The sequence below is a fragment of the Arachis stenosperma genome, chromosome 6 (assembly GCF_014773155.1).
Source record: "Arachis stenosperma cultivar V10309 chromosome 6, arast.V10309.gnm1.PFL2, whole genome shotgun sequence".
NCBI lineage: Eukaryota > Viridiplantae > Streptophyta > Magnoliopsida > Fabales > Fabaceae > Arachis > Arachis stenosperma.
Window position 1 is genome coordinate 95238494 of NC_080382.1, and position 22666 is coordinate 95261159.

Consider the following 22666-nt stretch of genomic DNA (forward strand, 5'->3'; position numbering starts at 1 on the left):
CAGTTTCAACCGACGAGATTTTCGCAAATCATAGTTAAAAAGTGTGTCACAAATAAATTCAATGACCAGGAGTAGAATCCCGGGTCGTTTCCCTAGGAGTTGACACAATGATGCAATTTATTGGTTAAGATTTCCTAGAGATTTTTGAAGTTGAGAACAGGAAAAATAAATAACTGGAAAATTAGAGCAATAGATAACTAGCAAGAGTTAGTAATTAATCAATATAAAAGGCCTTGGTTTGGGATGAGAATCGAAATTTCTATCCTTATTGTCTTCTCCAAGTGTGATGGTAAAGGCTCATTGCTCTCACTTAGTTATCCTCTAACAAGTGAAGGAATCTCAAGTGAACACCACTAACTTTAGCTCACAAGCTCTAGTCACTTCGTAGAGAAGAACTAGAGTTGGTGAGGTTCAAACTAGTTAGCAATCTCCAATTATCAATCAACACTTGAGTATGCAATTCAAGTGGCTCCAATCTCTCAACCCCAAACCAAGTAAGGAAATCTACTCCATGCTCATGGATGACATTTCCTTAAACACTTGGTGGGCAAAAATAAAAGACATGATAAAAATGTAAAATTAACTAAATTCAAATTACCACTAACACTAATCAACAATAACAAAACAAGCAATAAAAATAGATATAGAAATAACTCGATGCATTAATGAAATTCAAAGTTAACAAGATCCAATTATAAGTCAAAATAACCAAATTAAAAAGAGCAATAAGGAAATTAAAGAAGAAAACTAGAAGGAAAATGACTAGAATCGAAGGTAACAATAGCTCCTCTCAAGATCCAAGTGAAATTGAAACTAAGAATACCAAAATCCTAGAGAGAAGTAGGAGTTTCTCTCACTAGAATTCAAAACTCAAAAACTAAGCTAAAGTGTAAGTGTGTCTTGTCGCAGCTCTATCCCAATCTCTAGTTTGAATTTTCGGGTTTGAAACTGGGCCAATAATCAGCCCAGAAATCACCACTAATGTATTCCTTTAATTGCATCACATGACGCTCGTCACGCATATGCGTCAGGCACGTGTACGCATCGGTGGGCTCTGCACAAGGTCACGCGTACGCATCAGTCACACGTACGCGTCAGTGGTCGACGCTCCTGGTCATGCGTATGCATCAGTCACACGTACGCATTGTCTGGAAGATTGTTTGATCACGCGTACGCTTCAGCCATGCGTGTGCGTCGCTTCCAGCTTCTCTATTCTTCAAATTCTTATGTTCCTTCCACTTTAGCATGCTTTCTCTTCATCCTCTATGTCATTCTTACTCTATAAATCCTGTAATCACTTAACACACATATTACGGCATCGAATGATAATAATAGAAGATTAAAAATTTGCAATTTTAAGGCCTAGGAAGCATGTTTTCAATCATAGCACAAAATCCGGAAGGAAACTTAAAAACATGCAATTTACATGAATAAGTGTGAGTAAAGTTGATAGAATCCACTCGATTTGATCCAAAATAAGTCATAAAATAGTGGTTCATCAATGCATACCCAAAGAATATATACAAATGCAAATGATGCATGCCTGCTCTATGGTCAATGAGCTCATTTGTCAGTTGTACAGCCAAACCCGATAGCTAACCCGGATATCGTCTCTCTACACGAAGGGAATCTTCATTCTTCCAGCAGGGAATCCTTAACCTCCCATTCAGAGAGACACTGTGATGTAACGATAGGGAATCCTCAACCAAACTCGTTCATACCATAGCCAGAAATTGAATCGAAGGGAATCGTTAACCTTCTCCATTCAATTCCTTGATGTAACAAGAGAGAAAATGCTTAACCCCGCTTACCCACTGTAACAAGAGAGGGAATCCTCAACCTCAACTTGTCTATAACAACAAGAGAGAGAATCCTCAATCTTAACTTGCCTATTCGCTAGCACGACAAAGTCATGTCTTCACCACATTAATTCCAATCTCATTTCAATCAAACATAATCAAACATAACCACGAATCAAATTAATAATACATAATTGAATCGAAGCAAATCATCGACCTTCTATCCGACTTTTTGGTGCGACAAGCGAGGAAATCCTTAACCTCAAGCTTATCCACTGCAATAAGAGAGAAAATCTTCAACCTCATATTTAATTCAGATCAATTCAATAAAAACTCATTTACACCAAATCAAAAGTCTCAAATTAACCTCGATAATCTATTCTTCAATTTTGTTTGGAATCCCCGAAAGCATAACTCTCATATTTGAAATAATTGCAAAAAACTCACGTTCAACTTCATTCTCAAGTTCAATAATTTCCGAGACCCAAAATCATCTTTCTTCACCAATCAAATTTGAATGTTGTAAATCCACCAAAACACCTCCAAAGGTAATTCTTTATTTCAAAACCCAAAACATAATTCTTTTCATATTGAATCGAGCTCAAGACATAATTCCTTTCTTCAATAATTCAAGCTCAAAACATAATTCTCTTTTCAATTAAATCAAATTCGAAATATGAACTTTTTCTTGATAAATCAAATTCAAAATGGTATAATTCTTTTCTTAAATAAATAAATTTCAAAACATAATTAATTCTTTTCTTAGTAAATCAAATTTAAAATGTAATTCTTTTCTTAATAAATCAAAACCAAATAATATAATTCTTAAATCCAAATTTTTCTAAATAATCACTTCAAATAAAATATCAAATTTTTATAAAAATTTTGACAGTACCTCCTCTAAAATTCGGACTTTGCTACCCTTCTCGGGTCCCAACCAAACTATTTTTTCAAACTCTTTTCAAATCATTTCTGAAATCAGACCAATTTCAATATCTCAAATCATTTCCGATTCTCAAAATCATTTTTGATAAATCAAACTCTTCTAAATAACACTTCAAACAAGGTCTCAGAGTTTTATAAAAATTTCGGATATATCTCCTCTAAAATTCGAACTTTGCCACCCCTCTCGAATCCTAACCAAACTATTCACAAACTCTTTTCAAATGATTTCCAGAATCAGACCAATCCCATTATCTCAAATCATTTCCAATTCTCAAAATCATTTCCGATAAATCAAACAAAACCAATTTCGATATCTCAAATTAATTCCGATTCCGATATCTCTAAAGGTCACACGTGATCCTAAAACAAATCTCGAGTTCCCTCAGATGGATACAAGACCTTAGAAAAAGAGCAAGTAAGAAGGACAAGGTTCACGAAGATTTCAACAATCACTTTGATGCATCAAACAAATTCAAGGTTATATCAAAGAATACACGAGTCAAGAAGAGAAGTTTAAACAACACAAGGCAGATATCTAAGGAATCTAAGTAGACATATGTAGTTAAGATCAACAAGAATGCACATGAATGAAGAATAGGGCTGGAAAAAAATTAAACTACTTTTCAAGCAAGAAATCTCAAACAAAGACTTCAGGTCAAACCATGAAAGAACAAGGTATGTAACTGAGTAACCCCGAGAAGCAACTTCTAACATTTTCCAAACCTCGCAGTACACATTTTCTATTACTTCTATTTCATCTATGATAACCCGTTAGTGCTCTCACATATATAAGTCATTAGTGTTAAGCTGGCCAAACTTAACATCATGAGGTATGCAATGATAGACTAACAGCATTAATCAATAAACCGTCATGTGCATAAAACTCTAACTCTCGTCATCGAGACAAGACCTACAACATGACAGACGCTCAAAGTATGTAATTAAAGCATAGTTAGTCCTCCTCCGGCTATGTCACTCTGATAGTGAGAATGTTACGACAACTTCCTTATATTTAATAATAAGATATGAGCCTTTAACTTGAAATTGTGTCGTTGTTTTCTTTTAAAAACCGGAAAATACTTTTTCTTAATCAAACATTCATATATAACCAAATTAATATCACAATCCTAGTATATATATATATATATATATATATATATATATATATATATATATATATACACCAGACTTTGTATACAAGTAACTTATAAATATACATGCATACATATCATTACAATTCCTATCCCTCTTACAAAATATAATAATGAAGGCGAGAAAAAACTATAACTATATATACAATAATATAGAATGCAATCCGATGCTCAAAAGAAACTCTTTAAACTCTTCGTCTGTCTTGTAAAGGAAAATATGTAGGGGGTGAGAACATCGTCCTTACTGGTTATCAGTAGAGGATTTTTAAGAATTGTCATAAGAGGATATATATAAGAAAAATATTGAGTTTAACTACAGTGATTATCGCTTGATAAACCACAATTTGATGGTTTATTTTGTATTAAAATGAGTGGATTTTATCAACTTATCCAATATTTATTCATTGAAATAGCATGATTTTGTGAATTCTTCCTAAATTTTGCTTAAGATTAAAAATATTCTTTTTAGACCCTTAATTTGCTAAATCTTTAGGTTAGATTTCTAAAAAGAAAATCTCTCTCTTCTCTCTAAAATTTAGGGTTTTAGATTTAGTTTTCTTCGTAGATTTAGGTTTTGATTTTGCTTTGATTTAGTTTCAATTACAATTTTTTGTTTTAGCATCTTAGTTCTCTTAGTTTACTTGTTAATTTCATCATTTGTTGCTTTTATGTTCATGAACCCTTGTTAATTTTGATTCTATTTAATGCAATTTGATGTCTTTATGTTTATTGTTGCTTAATTGAGTTGTTATTATTATTTTTTTGCAATTGGTAGTCATAGATTTTATTATTCATGTAATTTATCATGTTTTACCTTTTATGCATACCAAGTGTTTGATAAATGCCTCTTTTAGTTTTGGTGTAGTTTTTCACACTCTTGCCTTTGGGACTGAGGACTTAGGTGACCTTGAATTATTGATGTCCAGTATTGATTGGTAATTTAGGGTTGTTAGTTGATTTAATTTCCACTAACGCTAGTCTTCCACTAAGTCAATTAGTGAGTTGGCTAAGATTTATAGATTGAGATTAATTATGCCTATTTAACTTTCCTCAAAGTATATAGGTTGACTAAGTGGGATTAACTCTTGGGGCAAAAATTAATCCTAGGTTTCACAAATTCAACACTTCACAAAGGTAAAGAGATACCTTACCTTATCCAACGGTGATTGGGGCACAAACCAATAATAGCCTAATGTTAAATACCACCTAATCAACCAAAAACACAAAATCTACTCAATAACCAAACCTAAAATTTTAAAATTGTTAGGGAAAAGAACTGGAGTATAGATTTTGAGTTCTTGCCAACTTTGTTTAGCTGTAAATGATGAAATTGGTGAGAACATTGCGAAGCCGCAAATGGTACGCAAATCGAGACGCCGTAACTCAAATTATGAGCAAATATAATAATGAGAGAAGTGAATAGTGTCAAATACTCTTCTCTTCTCTTCTCAAATCAGCTTCCCCTATCTTTGTTTGGTGATGAAATGAGCTGAAATGCTCATTAAATGGGTTTATATATGTTGGGCTTGGGTCCAATTTAAGTCCGGTCCAACTCGTTAGTATTTTTGGTTCGTTTGACCCAACTTTGGGCCAAAATTTTTAGAACTAGCACCCGATTTTAAATTCTAAATATTTTTCTATGTTTTTCTACAGTTTTATTTTCTCACTCGCAATATCAGACAGACTTAAGCTGGTATACCCGGCTAAATTACCGGTACACGTTTTTACGCAATTTTTTGTAGAAAATTATATTTTCCCGCACAAAAAAATTCACTGAATTCAAATATCACCTTTAAATTTTTAAATTAAGATGTCTAAATTTTCAAACCTATTCTGGATAATTAATTTATTATTTTACCTTATTTTAAACTGCTATTAATTTTTCGGTTCTTACAATGGGTGAGGTAAGGAACTCTTCTATGGTGCGACATTGAGTTGATGGGCCAACCATAACTACAAGCACCAATGTTTTGGATCTTAGAGAGTGGATCACAACACTCAATAGAAGAATTGAACAATATGCTGCTAAATATAGAGAGCTTGAAGACAACTATCAAAGAAAGAAAAGAGAGTGGCAACAGATTATTGAATCCTTGTTTGAGGATCTCAACACCAGTAACTATTAGTTTAATCATCAAATTTGCAACTTAATTGAGTATGTCAGAGCCACGGGTCCTAGTAATTTTGGATCACGTGTCCACTGACGGGTGAAAAAAATGCCAGTTAAGATATTCTTGTAAAAATAGCGTTGCGAGTATAGCTCCTAACCGACGAAATTCCTACTGTCAATTTAAAAGATGTCACGATTAAGAAAAATAACTGGGAGTAGAATTCCCAGGTCGTTTCCCAATGAGTTGACAAAAGGGTGTAATTTATTGGTCAGGAATTTTCTGAGAAATTTTTTATGTTTGAAAATGGAAAAGTGAATAACTGAAAATTAATGCAAGGAGAAATTAACAAGAGATGTTGTGTATTTGGAATAAAAGGTTTTGGCTATGAGAGGATTAATTGAAATTTCTATCCTTGTTGGTTTTCCCAAGTATAATAATAAAAGGTTATTGCTTCTACTTAGTTATCCTCTAACAAATAGGAGAAAGTTAAGTAGGTAAGACCAACTCTAATTCACAAGTCCTAATCACTTCCCAAGGAAGGATTAGAGTTAGTGAAAATCTAGTTGACAGCAATTTCCAACTACATATTATCACTTGAGTATTCCAACTCAAGGGTTTCCTATTAATCAACTCCAAAGCCAAGTTGGGAGTCTACTCCATTAACATGAATGTCATTTCCACAAACATGTAAAGGGAGTAGATAGGAGACATGGTAATTGAAATAAATTAATAAAAGAAAAATTTGAAGCTGATAATTAATTGAAGGAAATCAAATAGGAAATGGAATTAAATGTAAAAATTGTCCATTGCATTAATAAATCCCAAAATTAACAATATCCACATATGACCACGAGTAAATTAAATGGAAAATAAAAGAGTAGAGTAATAGAAAGGCAAACTATAATGAAGAAGACTCTAATCGAAGGTAATAGTAGCTCTCTCAATATCTAATCCAAAAGCATACAACTAAAATTTAAGAACCCTAGGAGAAGTAGTGTTTTTCTCTAAGATTCAAAACTAAAAATTAAAACTAAGTGAACGTGAATTAATGATGAGTCTCAGCTTGCCCCCTGCCTCTAGTATATGTTTCTGGTCTTGAAACTAGGTCCAAAAGCAGCCCAAAATCGCCCCCTGCCAGTTTTGTTTAGTGCAGCACGTGGCGCATTGTCACGCGTACGCGTGGCACGCGTACGCGTCGCTGGTCGTTTGCGCTTGTCACGCGTATGCATCGCTGGAAATGTGCCAATGTGCGCGCATGCGTAAGCCATGCGTGTGCATCGATCATCGCTGGTAAGCTCTTTTGTTTCTTGTATTTCTTCCAATTTTGCATGCTTCCTTTCTATCCTCTAAGCTATTCCTGCCCTATAAAGTCTAAAAACACTTAACACACAGATCACGACATCAAATGGTATAAAGGAGAATTAAAATTTGACAATTTAAAGGCTTAGGAAGCAAGTTTTCAAGCATGGAACAAAATTAGGGAGAATTTGCAAAACCATGCAATTTGTATGAATAAGTGTGCAGAGCACTGATAAAAACCACTCAATTTAGCACAAGATAAACCATAAAATAGTGGTTTATTAATCTCCCCACACTTAACCATTAGCATATCCTCATGCTAAACTCAAGGAGACCAAAAGAATGAATGGGGGAAAATAAGACTCATGCAATGCAACCTATGTATATGAATGCAACTATATGCTAAGATATTTCTACCTACTTGGTTAAAAGTGAACAAGTTCTCCAAGACAAACATAAATCAGATTCTACTAATTCAAATCACACAATAAGAGACAAGTAAACTTGTAAGAAGAGAGTTCATGAAAGCCGGGAACACAAAATCAAGCATTGAACCCTCACTAGAAGTGTATATGCACTCTAATCGCTCACGTGTCTAGGGTTAATCCACTCTAATCTCCTCTAGTCACGATTTCTAAAACTTTGTTCTTCATCTAACCAATCAACAAATATTTAATGCACAAATGCAAACATCATGAGGGCTTTTCAAGGTTGTAATGGGGCCAAGGTAAGGGTGAGGATACATGTATGACCAAGTGAGCTATAAATTGAATCTTTGACTAACCTAAGTTCTCACCTAACACATACACACACTCTATATAATTCTAAAATCATGCTTAGCTACCCAAAGTCTCACTTTTGCAAAATTTCACACACCCATGTATCAGTTTTAATTCCATCTCATATGCATTGATCTTTTTATTGAACTTAACATTGGGGTAATTTTGTCCCCTATTCATTATTTTTTTTCTTTTTTTTAAATATAAAAATTTGAGATCATAATATATCAATGCATATGGTTTCTCTAATTTCACACAAGTGAGCACCCAAGTTCCCAATATTTGTCAATAAGAGCAAAACACATTCTCATCAACCATAGTTTCCATATTTTCCCACACTTAGTTGACATACACAATCCCTATCTTAAGCTAACCAAAGATTCAAATAGGGTTTCTTATTAATTGTTTTTCCGCTTAAGGCTAGCGATGTGGTAGTATAAAGAATGAATGGGGGTTAAAAAGGCTCAAAGTGGCAAACAAAGGTTAATAAAATGGTAGGCTATTTGCGATAAGTGAGCTATAATCAAATGATGACCTCAATCACATATATGCATGAATATACACTAAATAATGGACATATAGAATGGAACAAACTAAATATTACAATCATAGAGAAGAAAACACACAAGAAGAAAAATTATGGTTAAATAGTGTAATTAGGCTCAAAGTCTCACAGCTTATGTGTTCTTAACTTAAAAACCATGTTCCAAATTAAAATCTTCAAACAAGTTTAAAAAAAATTTAATTTGAATTAGTGAAATGCTATAAAATAGTGTCTTGAAAAGAAAATCATTACCTCAATCAAGTAGTACATACATCCAAGCAACTACTACCATGCAATCTATCCTACCTTACAAAAGAAAATTAACATATTAGTTTTAAGAGAGAGATTACCTCTAGAAGTCAGGTACTGACCTCTCCACACTTAAGGCTTGGCATGTGATGAGCGGATAATTTATACGCTTTTTGGCATTGTTTTTAGTATGTTTTTAGTTAGTTTTTATTATATTTTTATTAGTTTTTAGTTAAAATTCACTTTTCTGGACTTTACTATGAGTTTGTGTGTTTTTCTGTGATTTCAGGTATTTTCTGGCTGAAATTGAGGGACCTGAGCAAAAATCTAATTCAGAAGCTGAAAAGGACTGCAGATGCTGTTGGATTCTGACCCCCCTGCACTCGAAGTAGATTTTCTGCAGCTATAGAAGCCCAATTGACGCGCTCTCAACTGCTTTAGAAAGTAGACATCCTGGGCTTTCTACCAATGTATAATAGTCCATACTTTGCCCGAGATTTGATGGCCCAAACCGGCGTTCCAAATCAGCTCAAAACTGCCCGGCGTTAAACGCCGGAACTGGCACAAGAATGGGAGTTAAACGCCCAAACTGGCACAAAAGCTGGCGTTTAACTCCAAGAGAAGTCTCTACACGAAAATGCTTCAATGCTCAGCCCAAGCACACACCAAGTGGGCCCGAAAGTGGATTTTTATGTCATTTACTCATCTTTGTAAACCCTAGGCTACTAGTTCTCTACAAATAGGACCTTTTACTATTGTATTTTCATCTGGGTAGCTATCTTAGTCTTATGCTATCTTAGATCATGGGGCTGGCCTCACGGCCATGCCTAGACCTTGTTCTTATGTATTTTCAACGGTGGAGTTTCTACACACCATAGATTAAGGTGTGGAGCTCTGTTGTACCTCGAGTATTAATGCAATTACTATTGTTCTTGTATTCAATTCAGCTTATTCTTGTTCTAAGATATTCATTCGTACCCAAGAACATGATGAATGTGATGATTATGTGACGCTCATCATCATTCTCACTTATGAACGTGTGCCTGACAACCACTCCCGTTCTACAAGCAAACAAGGCTTGAATGTTTATCTCTTGGATTCCTTAATCAGAATCTTCGTGGTATAAGCTAGAATTGATGGCAGCATTCAAGAGAATCCGGAAGGTCTAAACCTTGTCTGTGGTATTCTGAGTAGGATTCAATGATTGAATGACTGTGACGAGCTTCAAACTCCTGAAGGCTGGGCGTTAGTGACAGATGCAAAAGAATCACTAGATTCTATTCCAACCTGATTGAGAACCGACAGATGATTAGCCGTGCTGTGACAGAGTGCGTTGAACATTTTCACTGAGAGGACGGGACTGTAGCCACTGACAACGGTGATGCCCAACATACAGCTTGCCATGGAAAGGAGTAAGAAGGATTGGATGAAGACAGTAGGAAAGCAGAGGGATGGAAGGGACAAGCATCTCCATACACTTATCTGAAATTCTCACCAATGAATTACATAAGTATCTCTATCTTTATTTTATGCTCTATTCATATATCATCCATAACCATTTGAATCTGCTTGACTGAGATTTACAAGGTGACCATAGCTTGCTTCATACCAACAATCTCCGTTGGATCGACCCTTACTCACGTGAGGTTTATTACTTGGACGACCCAGTGCACTTGCTGGTTAGTTGTGCGAAGTTGTGATAAAGAGTTGAGATTGCAATTGAGCGTACCATGTTGATGGTACCATTGATGATCACAATTTCGTGCACCAGCATGGTACTTCGTGCCATCTGTGATGAGCAAAGTGGTGCTGGGAGCATCACTTCCTGTGTCCGGTTCGTTATGGCTCTCCATGCTGGAATGTGAAGAGGAGTCCGGGGTATCTTTCTCTTCCGGAGGTGGGTGAGTACTAACAAGGAGGTCCTTCAAGTAGTTGTATCGGTGCTTGTTCCGGCGCTCTATTTGCTCAGCCCGCCGGTCTTGCCAGTCCAACCTCTCAAGGATCTGAAGAAGTAGCTGATTAGTGGTAGGTGCTTGTGGAGTGGGTGATGATGGAGCGGAATAAGAAGGGCCTTCAGGTCGGCTTGAGGAGGGTACTGGAGGTCTGATATACTTCCTATTCGGGACATACTGATCATCCCTAGGAATCATAGACTTTGTATCCCTAGTCTGATAGGAGACTCCCATCGCAGAGACCAAATCTGTAACTGATGAGCGGATAATTTATACGCTTTTTGGCATTGTTTTTAGTATGTTTTTAGTATGTTTTATTTAGTTTTTATTATATTTTTATTAGTTTTTAGTTAAAATTCACTTTTCTGGACTTTACTATGAGTTTGTGTGTTTTTCTGTAATTTCAGGTATTTTCTTGCTGAAATTGAGGGACCTGAGCAAAAATCTGATTCAGAGGCTGAAAAGGACTGTAGATGCTGTTGGAATTACAAAATCATAAAAACCAAAAATATTGTATGTTTCTTGTTGAGTCTAGTGTCTCATTTTAAGTTTGGTGTCAATTGCATGTTTCTGTTCTTCTTGCATTTTTCGAATTCATTCATGTGTCTTCATTGATCTTCAAGTTGTTCTTGATGATTTCCTTGCTCTGATCTTTAAATTCTCTTGTCTTGAGTGTTTTGTTGTTTCTCATATGCATTCTCATTTTGTTAGTGTCAATAGTATACAAACTTCTAAGTTTGGTGTCTTGCATGCATTGTTTATTTGATTTTAGTTGTATTTTGATTATTCCTCATTATTAAAAATCCAAAAACAATTTTAATTTGTGTCTTTTCAAGTCAATAATACAGAGAATTGAAGATTCAGAACATTCAGCAGAGGAATTACACAGAAAAAGTTGGGCGTTCAAAACGCCCAGTGAGAAAGGAAAACTAGCGTTCAAACACCAACCAGGGTGCCTGGCTGGGCGTTTAACGCCCAAAAGGGTAGTGTTTTGGACGTTAAACATCAGAATGGATACCATTCTGGGCGTTTAACACCAGGATGGCACAAGCGGGAAGATTTTGTTTTTAACTCAAATTTTTTTTCAAGTTTTCAAAATTTTTCAAAATCAAATCTTTTTCAAATCATATCTTTTCAATCATATATTTTCAAAATCAATTTCTTTCCATTTTCAAAAATACTTGCTAACAATTAATGATTTGATTCAACATTTCAAGTATGTTACCTTTTCTGTTGAGAAAGGTTTAATGTCTGAATCATATCTTTTCTTGTTAGCCAAGTCATTAATTTTCAAAATCAAATCTTTTTAAATTGTTTTTCAAATCATATCTTCTCAATCACATCTTTTTAAAACCATAACTTTTCAATCATATCTTCTTAATCACATCTTTTTCAAAATAGTTTTCAATCATATCTTTTTAAATGTCTAATTTCAAAATCTTTCTCAAAAATCACTTGATTTCTTTTCCACTCTTAAGTTTTCGAAAATCAATTAGTTTTTTTTTCAAATGTTTTTAAAATCTTCTTAATTTATTTTCAAAAATTTCTTCCCCTCTTCTCACATCTTTCTATTTATGGACTAACACTACTCCTTAATGCACAATTCGAACTCCATCTTTCCTTGATAAGTTTGAATTTTCTACCTCTTCCTTCTATTTTTCTTTTCCTCTGACACCTCAAGGAATCTCTATACTGTGACATAGAGGATTCCATATTTTCTTGTTCTATTCTCTTTCATATGAGCAGGAACAAAGACAAAAGCATTCTTGTTGAGGCTGACCCTGAACCTGAAAGGACCTTGAAGCGAAAGCTAAGAGAAGCTAAGGCACAACTCTCTGTAGAGGACCTAATAGAAATCTTCAAACAAGAAGAAGACATGGCAGCCAAAAACAACAACAATGCCAACAATGCAAGGAAGGTGCTGGGTGACTTCACTACACCTACTCCCGACTTCTATGGGAGAAGCATCTCTATCCCTGCCATTGGAGCAAGCAACTTTGAGCTTAAGCCTCAATTAGTTTCTCTAATGCAACAGAATTGCAAGTTCCATGGACTTCCATTAGAAGATCCTCATCAGTTTTTAGCTGAATTCTTGCAAATCTGTGACACTGTCAAGACCAATGGGGTTGACCCTGAGGTCTACAGACTTATGCTATTCCCTTTTGCTGTAAGAGACAGAGCTAGGACATGGTTGGACTCACAACCTAAAGAAAGCCTGAACTCTTGGGAAAAGGAAGCTTAGAGTGGAAGTCCAAACCTTCAGACAAAAGGAAGGTGAATCCCTCTATGAAGCTTGAGAAAGATACAAACAATTAATCAGAAAGTGTTCCTCTGACATGCTTTCTGAATGGAGCATCATAGGTATTTTCTATGATGGTCTGTCTGAACTGTCCAAGATGTCATTGGATAGCTCTGCTGGAGGATCTCTTCATCTAAAGAAGACGCCTGCAGAAGCTCAAGAGCTCATTGAAATGGTTGCAAATAACCAATTCATGTACACTTTTGAAAGGAATCCTGTGAACAATGGGACGAAACAGAAGAAAGGAGTTCTTGAGATTGATACTCTGAATGCTATATTGGCTCAAAACAAAATATTGACTCAGCAAGTCAATTTGATTTCTCAAAGTCTGTCTGGAATGCAAGCTGCACCAGGCAGTACTAAGGATGCTTCATCTGAAGAAGAAGCTTATGATCCTGAGAACCCTTCAATGGAAGAGGTGAATTACATGGGAGAACCCTATGGAAACACCCATAATTCTTCATGGAGAAATCATCCAAATCTCTCATGGAAGGATCAACAGAGACCTCAACAAGGTTTCAACAACAATAATGGTGGAAGAAACAGGTTTAGCAATGGCAAGCCTTTTCCATCATCTTCTCAGCAACAGACAGAGAATTCTAAGCAGAGCCACTCTGACTTAGCAACCATGGTCTCTAATCTAATCAAAACCACTAAAAGTTTCATGACTAAAACAAGGTCCTCCATTAGGAATTTGGAGGCACAAGTGGGACAGCTGAGTAAGAAAATTACTGAACTCCCTCCAAGTACTCTTCCAAGCAATACAGAAGAGAATCCAAAGGGAGAATGCAAGGCCATCAATGTGGCCGAATTGGGAGAGGAGAAAGAAGCAGTGAGCGCCACTGAGGAAGACCTCAATGGACGTCCACTGGCCTCCAATGAGTTCCCTAATGAGGAACCATGGGAATCTGAGGCTCATAATGAGACCATAGAGATTCCATTGGATTTACTTTTGCCATTCATGAGCTCTGATGAGTATTCTTCCTCTGAAGAGGATGAATATGACATGGAAGAGCAAGTTGCTAAGTACCTTGGAGCAATCATGAAGCTAAATGACAAGTCATTTGGTAATGAGACTTGGGAGGATGAACCCCCTTTGCTCACCAAAGAACTGGATGACTTGTCTAGGAAGAAATTACCTCAAAAGAGACAGGACCCTGGGAAGTTCTCAATACCTTGTACCATAGGTTCCATGACCTTTAAGAAGGCTCTGTGTGACCTAGGGTCAAGCATAAACCTCATGCCTCTCTCTGTAATGGAGAAGCTAGGGATCTTTGAGGTACAAGCTGCAAGAATCTCACTAGAGATGGCAGACAATTCAAGAAAACAAGCTTTTGGACTTGTAGAGGATGTTCTGGTAAAGGTTAGAGACCATTACATCCCTACTGATTTCATAGTCCTAGAGACTGGAAAGTGCATGGATGAATCCATCATCCTTGGCAGACCCTTCCTAGCCACAGCAAAGGTTGTGATTGATGTTGATAGAGGGGAATTGATCATTCAAGTGAATGAAGAATCCTTTGTATTTAAGGCTCAAGGATACCCCTCTGTAACCACGGAGAGGAAGCATGAAGAGCTTCTCTCAAAACAGAGTCAAAGAGAGCCCCCACAGTCAAACTCTAAGTTTGGTGTTGGGAGGCCACAACCAACTTCTAAGTTTGGTGTTGAACCCCCACATTCAAACTCTAAGTTTGGTGTTGGGAGGTTCCAACATTGCTCTGAGTATTTGTGAGGCTCCATGAGAGCCCTCTGTCAAGCTACTGACATTAAAGAAGCGCTTGTTGGGAGGCAACCCAATGTTATATTTAATCTATTTTCCTTTGTTATTTTATGTTTTCTGTAGGTTGATGATCATGGGAAGTCACAAAATCAATTGAAAAAGCAAAAATAGAATGAAAAGCAGAAAGAAAAACAGCACACCCTGGAGGAAAGCCTTGCTGGCATTTAAACGCCAGTAAGGGCAGCAAATGGGCGTTTAACGCCCAGTCTGGCACCATTCTGGGCGTTTAACGCCAGAAAAGGGGCACCAGACTGGCGTTAAACGCCAGGAAAGGGCAAGAAGCTGGCGTTAAACGCCAAAAATGGGCACCAGCCCGGCGTTTAATGCCAGAATTGGCATGAAAAGCATTTTTGCTCGCCACTTGGTGCAGGGATGAATTTTCTTTGACACCTCAGGATCTGTGGACCCCACAGGATCACCACCTACCCCACCACCCTCTCTCTTCTTCACCCATTCACCATTCACCTCAACACCTCTTCCCCAAAAACCCCTCACCTATCAAATCCCACTATTCTCTTCACCACTCACATCCATCCTTCATAAAACCCCACCTACCTCACCATTCAAATTTAGACCACTTTCCCTCCCAAACCCACCCATAATGGCCGAACCTTACCCCTCTCTCCAACCCTATATAAACCCATCTTCACCCCTTCATTTTCACACAACCTAAACACTACTTCTCTCCCTTTGGCCGAACCACAAAGCCATCTCCATCTCCTCTATTTCTTCTTCTTCTACTCTCTTCTTTCTTCTTTTGCTCAAGGAAGAGTGGTGTGCGAAATTGTGATCACTACTTTTCACAACTCAAATAATCCCTAGTAATGGCCCCAAAAACTTGGTGCTCAATACCATGGCATAAACACAACTTTGCACAACTAACCAGCAAGTGCACTGGGTCGTCCAAGTAATAAACCTTACGCGAGTAAGGGTCGATCCCACGGAGATTGTTGGTATGAAGCAAGCTATGGTCACCTTGTAAATCTTAGTCAGGCAGACTCAAATGGGTATAGTGATATACGAATAAAACATAAAGATAAGGATAGAGATACTTATGTATGTCATTGGTGAGAGCTTCAGATAAGCGTATGAAGATGCCTTCCCTTCCGTCTCTCTGCTTTCCTACTGTCTTCATCCAATCCTTCTTACTCCTTTCCATGGCAAGCTTATGCAAGGGTTTCACCGTTGTCAGTGGCTACCTCCCATCCTCTCAGTGGAAATGTTCAACGCACCCTGTCACGGCACGGCTATCCATCTGTCGGTTCTCGGTCAGGCCGGAATAGAATCCAGTGATTCTTTTGCGTCTGTCACTAACGCCCCGCCTGCTAGGAGTTTGAAGCACGTCATAGTCATTCAATCATTGAATCCTACTCAGAATACCACAGACAAGGTTAGACCTTCCGGATTCTCTTGAATGCCGCCATCAGTTCTAGCCTATACCACGAAGATTCCGGTTAAAGAATCCAAGAGATATTCACCCAATCTAAGGTAGAACGGAGGTGGTTGTCAGTCACACGTTCATAGGTGAGAATGATGATGAGTGTCACGGATCATCACATTCATCAAGTTGAAGAACAAGTGATATCTTGGACAAAGAACAAGCGGAATTGAATAGAAGAACAATAGTAATTGCATTAATACTCGAGGTACAGCAGAGCTCCACACCTTAATCTATGGTGTGTAGAAACTCCACCGTTGAAAATACATAAGAACAAGGTCTAGGCATGGCCGTGAGGCCAGCCTCCCAAAGAGGGTTCAATCATAAAAACATGATCAAAAGATTCTAAGATTGAAAGATCTAAAATACAATAGTAAAAGGTCCTACTTATAGAAAACTAGTAGCCTAGGGTGTACAGAGATGAGTAAATGACATAAAAATCCACTTCCGGGCTCACTTGGTGTGTGCTTGGGCTGAGCAATGAAGCAATTTCGTGTAGAGACTCTTCTTGGAGTTAAACGCCAGCTTTTATGCCAGTTTGGGCGTTTAACTCCCATTTAGGTGCCAGTTCCGGCGTTTAACGCTGGAATTTCTGAGGGTGACTTTGAACGCCGGTTTGGGCCATCAAATCTTGGCCAAAGTATGAACTATCATATATTGATGGAAAGCCCAGGATGTCTACTTTCCAACGCCGTTGAGAGCGCGCCAATTGGGCTTCTGTAGCTCTAGAAAATCCACTTCGAGTGCAGGGAGGTCAGAATCCAACAGCATCTGCAGTCCTTTTCAGTCTCTGACTCAGATTTTTGCTCAGGTCCCTCAATTTCAGCCAGAAAATACCTGAAATCACAGAAAAATACACAAACTCATAGTAAAGTCCAGAAAAGTGAATTTTAACTAAAAACTAATAAAAATATACTAAAAACTAACTAGATCATACTAAAAACATACTAAAAACAATGCCAAAAAGCGTACAAATTATCCGCTCATCACAACACCAAACTTAAATTGTTGCTTGTCCCCAAGCAACTAAAAATCAAATAAGATAAAAAGAAGAGAATATGCAATGAATTCCAAAAACATCTATGAAGATCAGTATTAATTAGATGAGCGGGGCTTTAGCGTTTTGCCTCTGAACAGTTTTGGCATCTCACTTTATCCTTTGAAATTCAGAATGATTGGCTTCTTTAGGAACTCAGAATCCAAATAGTGTTATTGATTCTCCTAGTTAAGTATGATGATTCTTGAACACAGCTACTTATTGAGTCTTGGCTGTGGCCCAAAGCACTCTGTCTTCCAGTATTACCACCGGATACATACATGCCACAGACACATAATTGGGTGAACCTTTTCAGATTGTGACTCAGCTTTGCTAGAGTCCCCAATTAGAGGTGTCCAGGGTTCTTAAGCACACTCTTTTTGCCTTGGATCACAACTTTATTTCTTTCTTTCTTCTCTCTTTTTTTTTTCGTTTTCCTTCTTTTTTTTCTATTTTTTTTTTCGAAATTTTTCTTCTTTTTTTTTTGTATTCACTGCTTTTTCTTGCTTCAAGAACCATTTTGATGATTTTTCAGATCCTCAGTAACATGTCTTCTTTTTCATCATTCTTTCAAGAGCCAACATTCATGAATCACAAATTCAAAAGACATATGCACTGTTTAAGCATACATTTAGAAAACAAAAATATTGCCACCACATCAAAATAATCAAACTGTTATAAAATTCAAAATTCATGCAATTCTTTCTTTTTTTTCAATTAAGAACATTTTTCATTTAAGAAAGGTGATGGATTCATAGGACATTCATAACTTTAAGGCATAGACACTAAGATACTCATGATCACAAGACACAAACATGGACAAACATAAGCATTAATTTTCGAAAAACAGGGAAATAAAGAACAAGGAGATTAAAGAACGGGTCCACCTTAGTGATGGCGGCTTGTTCTTCCTCTTGAAAGTCTTATGGAGTGCTTGAGCTCCTCAATGTCTCTTCCTTGTCTTTGTTGCTCCTCTCTCATGATTTTTTGATCTTCTCTAATTTCATGAAGGAGGATGGAATGTTCTTGGTGCTCCACCCTTAGTTGTCCCATGTTGGAACTCAATTCTCCTAGGGAGGTGTTCAGTTGCTCCCAATAGTTTTGTGGAGGAAAGTGCATCCCTTGAGGCATCTCAGGGATCTCATGATGAGAGGGGTCTCTTGTTTGCTCCATCCTTTTCTTAGTGATGGGCTTATCCTCATCAATGGGGATGTCTCTCTCTATGTCAACTCCAACTGAATAACAGAGGTGACAAATGAGATGAGGAAAGGCTAACCTTGCTAAGGTAGAGGACTTGTCCGCCACCTTATAGAGTTCTTGGGCTATGACCTCATGAACTTCCACTTCTTCTCCAATCATGATGCTATGAATCATGATGGCCCGGTCTAGAGTAACTTCGGACCGGTTGCTAGTGGGAATGATTGAGCGTTGGATAAACTCCAACCATCCTCTAGCCACGGGTTTGAGGTCTTGCCTTCTCAATTGAACCGGCTTTCCTCTTGAATCTCTCTTCCATTGGGCGCCCTCTTCACAAATGTCAGTAAGGACTTGGTCCAACCTTTGATCAAAGTTGACCCTTCTAGTGTAAGGATGTTCATCTCCTTGCATCATGGGCAAATTGAATGCCAACCTTACACTTTCCGGACTAAAATCCAAGTATTTCCCCCGAACCATAGTAAGATAATTCTTTGGATCCGGGTTCACACTTTGATCATGGTTCTTGGTGATCCATGCATTGGCATAGAACTCTTGAACCATTAAGATTCCGACTTGTTGAATGGGGTTGTAAGAACTTCCCAACCTCTTCTTCGGATCTCATGTCGGATCTCTGGATATTCACCCTTTTTGAGTGAAAAAGGGACCTCGGGGATCACCTTCTTCAAGGCCACAACTTCATAGAAGTGGTCTTGATGCACCCTTGAGATGAATCTTTCCATCTCCCATGACTCGGAGGTGGAAGCTTTTGCCTTCCCTTTCCTCTTTCTAGAGGTTTCTCTGGCCTTGGATGCCATAAATGGTTATGGAAAAACGAAAAAGCAACGCTTTTACCACACCAAACTTAAAAGGTTTGCTCGTCTTCGAGCAAAAGAAGAAAGAAGAGAGTAGAAGAAGAAGAAATGAGGAAGAAGGGAATGGCTTTTGTGTTCGGCCAAAGAGGGGGAGAAGTGGTGTTTAGGTTGTGTGAAAATGAAGGGGTGAAGAGGGGTATATATAGGGGAGGGGGAAGGGTAAGGTTCGGTCAAGTGAGGGTGGGTTTGGGAGGGAAAGTGGTTTGAATTTGAATGGTGAGGTAGGTGGGGTTTTATGAAGGATGGATGTGAGTGGTGAAGAGGAAGATGAGATTTGATAGGTGAAGGGTTTTTGGGGAAGAGGTGTTGAGGTGATTGGTGAATGAGTGAAGAAGAGAGAGAGTGGTGGGGTTGGTGGGGATCCTGTGGGGTCCACAGATCCTGCGGTGTCAAGGAAAAGTCATCCCTGCACCAAATGGCATGCAAAATCACGTTTTGAGCCAATTCTGGCGTTAAACGCCGGGCTGGTGCCCATTTCTGGCGTTTAACGCCAGGTTCTTGCCCTTTTCTGGCGTTTAACGCCAGTCTGGTGCCCCTTTCTGGCGTTAAACGCCCAGAATGGTGCCAGACTGGGCGTTAAACGCCCACTTGCTAGCCTTACTGGCGTTTAAACGCCAGTAAGTTCTTCCTCCAGGGTGTGCTATTTTTCTTCCTGTTTTTCATTCTGTTTTTGCTTTTTCAATTGATTTTGTGACTTCTCATGATCATCAACCTACAAAAAACATAAAATAACAAAAGAAAATAGATAAAATATAACATTGGGTTGCCTCCCAACAAGCACTTCTTTAATGTCATTAGCTTGACAGATGGCTCTCATGGAGCCTTACATTTTCTCAGAGCAATGTTGGAACCTCCCAACACCAAACTTAGAGTTTGAATGTGGGGGTTCAACACCAAACTTAGAGTTTGGTTGTGGCCGCCCAACACCAAACTTAGAGTTTGACTGTGGGGGCTCTGTTTGACTCTGAATTGAGAGAAGCTCTTCATGCTTCCTCTCCATGGTGACAGAGGGATATCCTTGAGCCTTAAACACAAAGGATTCTTCATTCACTTGAATGATCAGTTTACCTCTATCAACATCAATCACAGCCTTTGCTGTGGCTAGGAAGGGTCTGCCAAGGATGATGGTTTCATCCATACACTTCCCAGTCTCTAGGACTATGAAATCAGCAGGGATGTAATGGTTTTCAATCTTCACCAAAACATCCTCTACAAGTCCATGAGCTTGTTTTCTTGAGTTGTCTGCCATCTCTAATGAGATTCTTGCAGCTTGCACCTCAAAGATCCCTAGCTTCTCTATTACAGAGAGAGGCATGAGGTTTACACTTGACCCTAAGTCACACAGAGCCTTCTTGAAGGTCATGGTGCCTATGGTACAAGGTATTGAAAACTTCCCAGGATCTTGTCTCTTTTGAGGTAATTTCTGCCTAGACAAGTCATCCAGTTCTTTGGTGAGCAAAGGAGGTTCATTCTCCCAAGTCTCATTTCCAAATAACTTGTCATTTAACTTCATGATTGCTCCAAGGTATTTAGCAACTTGCTCTTCAGTGACATACTCATCCTCTTCAGAGGAAGAATACTCATCAGAGCTCATGAAAGGCAGAAGTAAGTCCAATGGAATCTCTATTGTCTCATTTTGAGCCTCAGATTCCCATGGTTCCTCATTGGGGAACTCAGTGGAGGTCAGTGCATGCCCATTGAGGTCTTCCTCAGTGGCGTTCACTTCCTCTTCTTCCTCCCAAAATTCGGCCATGTTGATGGCCTTGCACTCTCCTTTTGGATTTTCTTCTGTATTGCTTGGGAGAGTACTAGGAGGGAGTTCAGTAATTTTCTTGCTCAGCTGACCCACTTGTGCCTCCAAATTCCTAATAGAGGACCTTGTTTCAGTCATGAAACTTTGAGTGGTTTTGATTAGATCAGAGACCATAGTTGCTAAGTCAGAGGGGTTCTGCTTAGAATTCTCTGTCTGTTGCTGAGAAGATGATGGAAAAGGCTTGCCATTGCTAAACCTATTTCTTCCACCATTATTGTTGTTAAAACCTTGTTGAGGTCTTTCTTGATTCTTCCATGAGAAATTTGGGTGATTTCTCCATGAAGAATTATAGGTGTTTCCATAGGGTTCTCCTAGGTAATTCACCTCTTCCATTGAAGGGTTCTCAGGATCATAGGCTTCTTCTTCAGATGAAGCATCCTTAGTACTGCTTGGTGCATTTTGCATTCCAGACAGACTTTGAGAAATCAAATTGACTTGTTGAGTCAATATCTTGTTCTGAGCCAGAATGGCATTCAGAGTGTCAATCTCAAGAACTCCTTTCTTCTGACTTGTCCCATTGTTCACAGGATTCCTTTCAGAAGTGTACATGAATTGGTTATTTGCAACCATTTCAATTAGCTCTTGAGCTTCTGTAGGCGTCTTCTTCAGATGAAGAGATCCTCCAGCAGAGCTATCCAAAGACATCTTGGATAGTTCAGACAGACCATCATAGAAAATACCTATGATGCTCCATTCAGAAAGCATGTCAGAAGGACATTTTCTGATCAATTGTTTGTATCTTTCCCAAGCTTCATAGAGGGATTCTCCATCCTTCTGTCTGAAGGTTTGGACTTCCACTCTAAGCTTACTCAATTTTTGAGGTGGAAAGAACTTTGCCAAGAAGGCATTGACTAGCTTTTCCCATGAGTCCAGGCTTTCTTTAGGTTGTGAGTCCAACCATATCCTAGCTCTGTCTCTTACAGCAAAAGGGAATAGCATAAGTCTGTAGACCTCAGGGTCTACCCCATTAGTCTTGACAGTGTCACAGATTTGCAAGAATTCAGCTAAGAACTAATGAGGATCTTCCAATGGAAGTCCATGGAACTTGCAATTCTGTTGCATTAGAGAAACTAATTGAGGCTTAAGCTCAAAGTTGTTTGCTCCAATGGCAGGGATAGAGATGTTTCTCCCATAGAAGTCGGGAGTAGGTGCAGTAAAGTCACCCAGCACCTTCCTTGCATTGTTTGCATTGTTGTTATTTTCGGCTGCCATGGGTTCTTCTTCTTTGAAGAATTCGGTTAGGTCCTCTACAGAGAGTTGTGCCTTAGCTTCTCTTAGCTTTCGCTTCAAGGTCCTTTCAGGTTCAGGGTCAGCTTCAACAAGAATGCCTTTGTCTTTTTTCCTGCTCATATGAAAGAGAAGAGAACAAGAAAATATGGAATCCTCTATGTCACAGTATAGA

The 22666-nt window shown here is 38.2% G+C and overlaps 1 non-coding gene across 1 annotated transcript; it reads left to right on the forward strand.

The window, feature by feature from the left end:
• Positions 1-21963: 21963 nt before the first annotated feature.
• On the forward strand, positions 21964-22071 carry LOC130937370 (small nucleolar RNA R71). The gene has a single exon (XR_009068591.1). It is a non-coding gene; the product is annotated as a small nucleolar RNA R71 (small nucleolar RNA).
• The last annotated feature ends 595 nt before the right edge of the window (positions 22072-22666 follow it).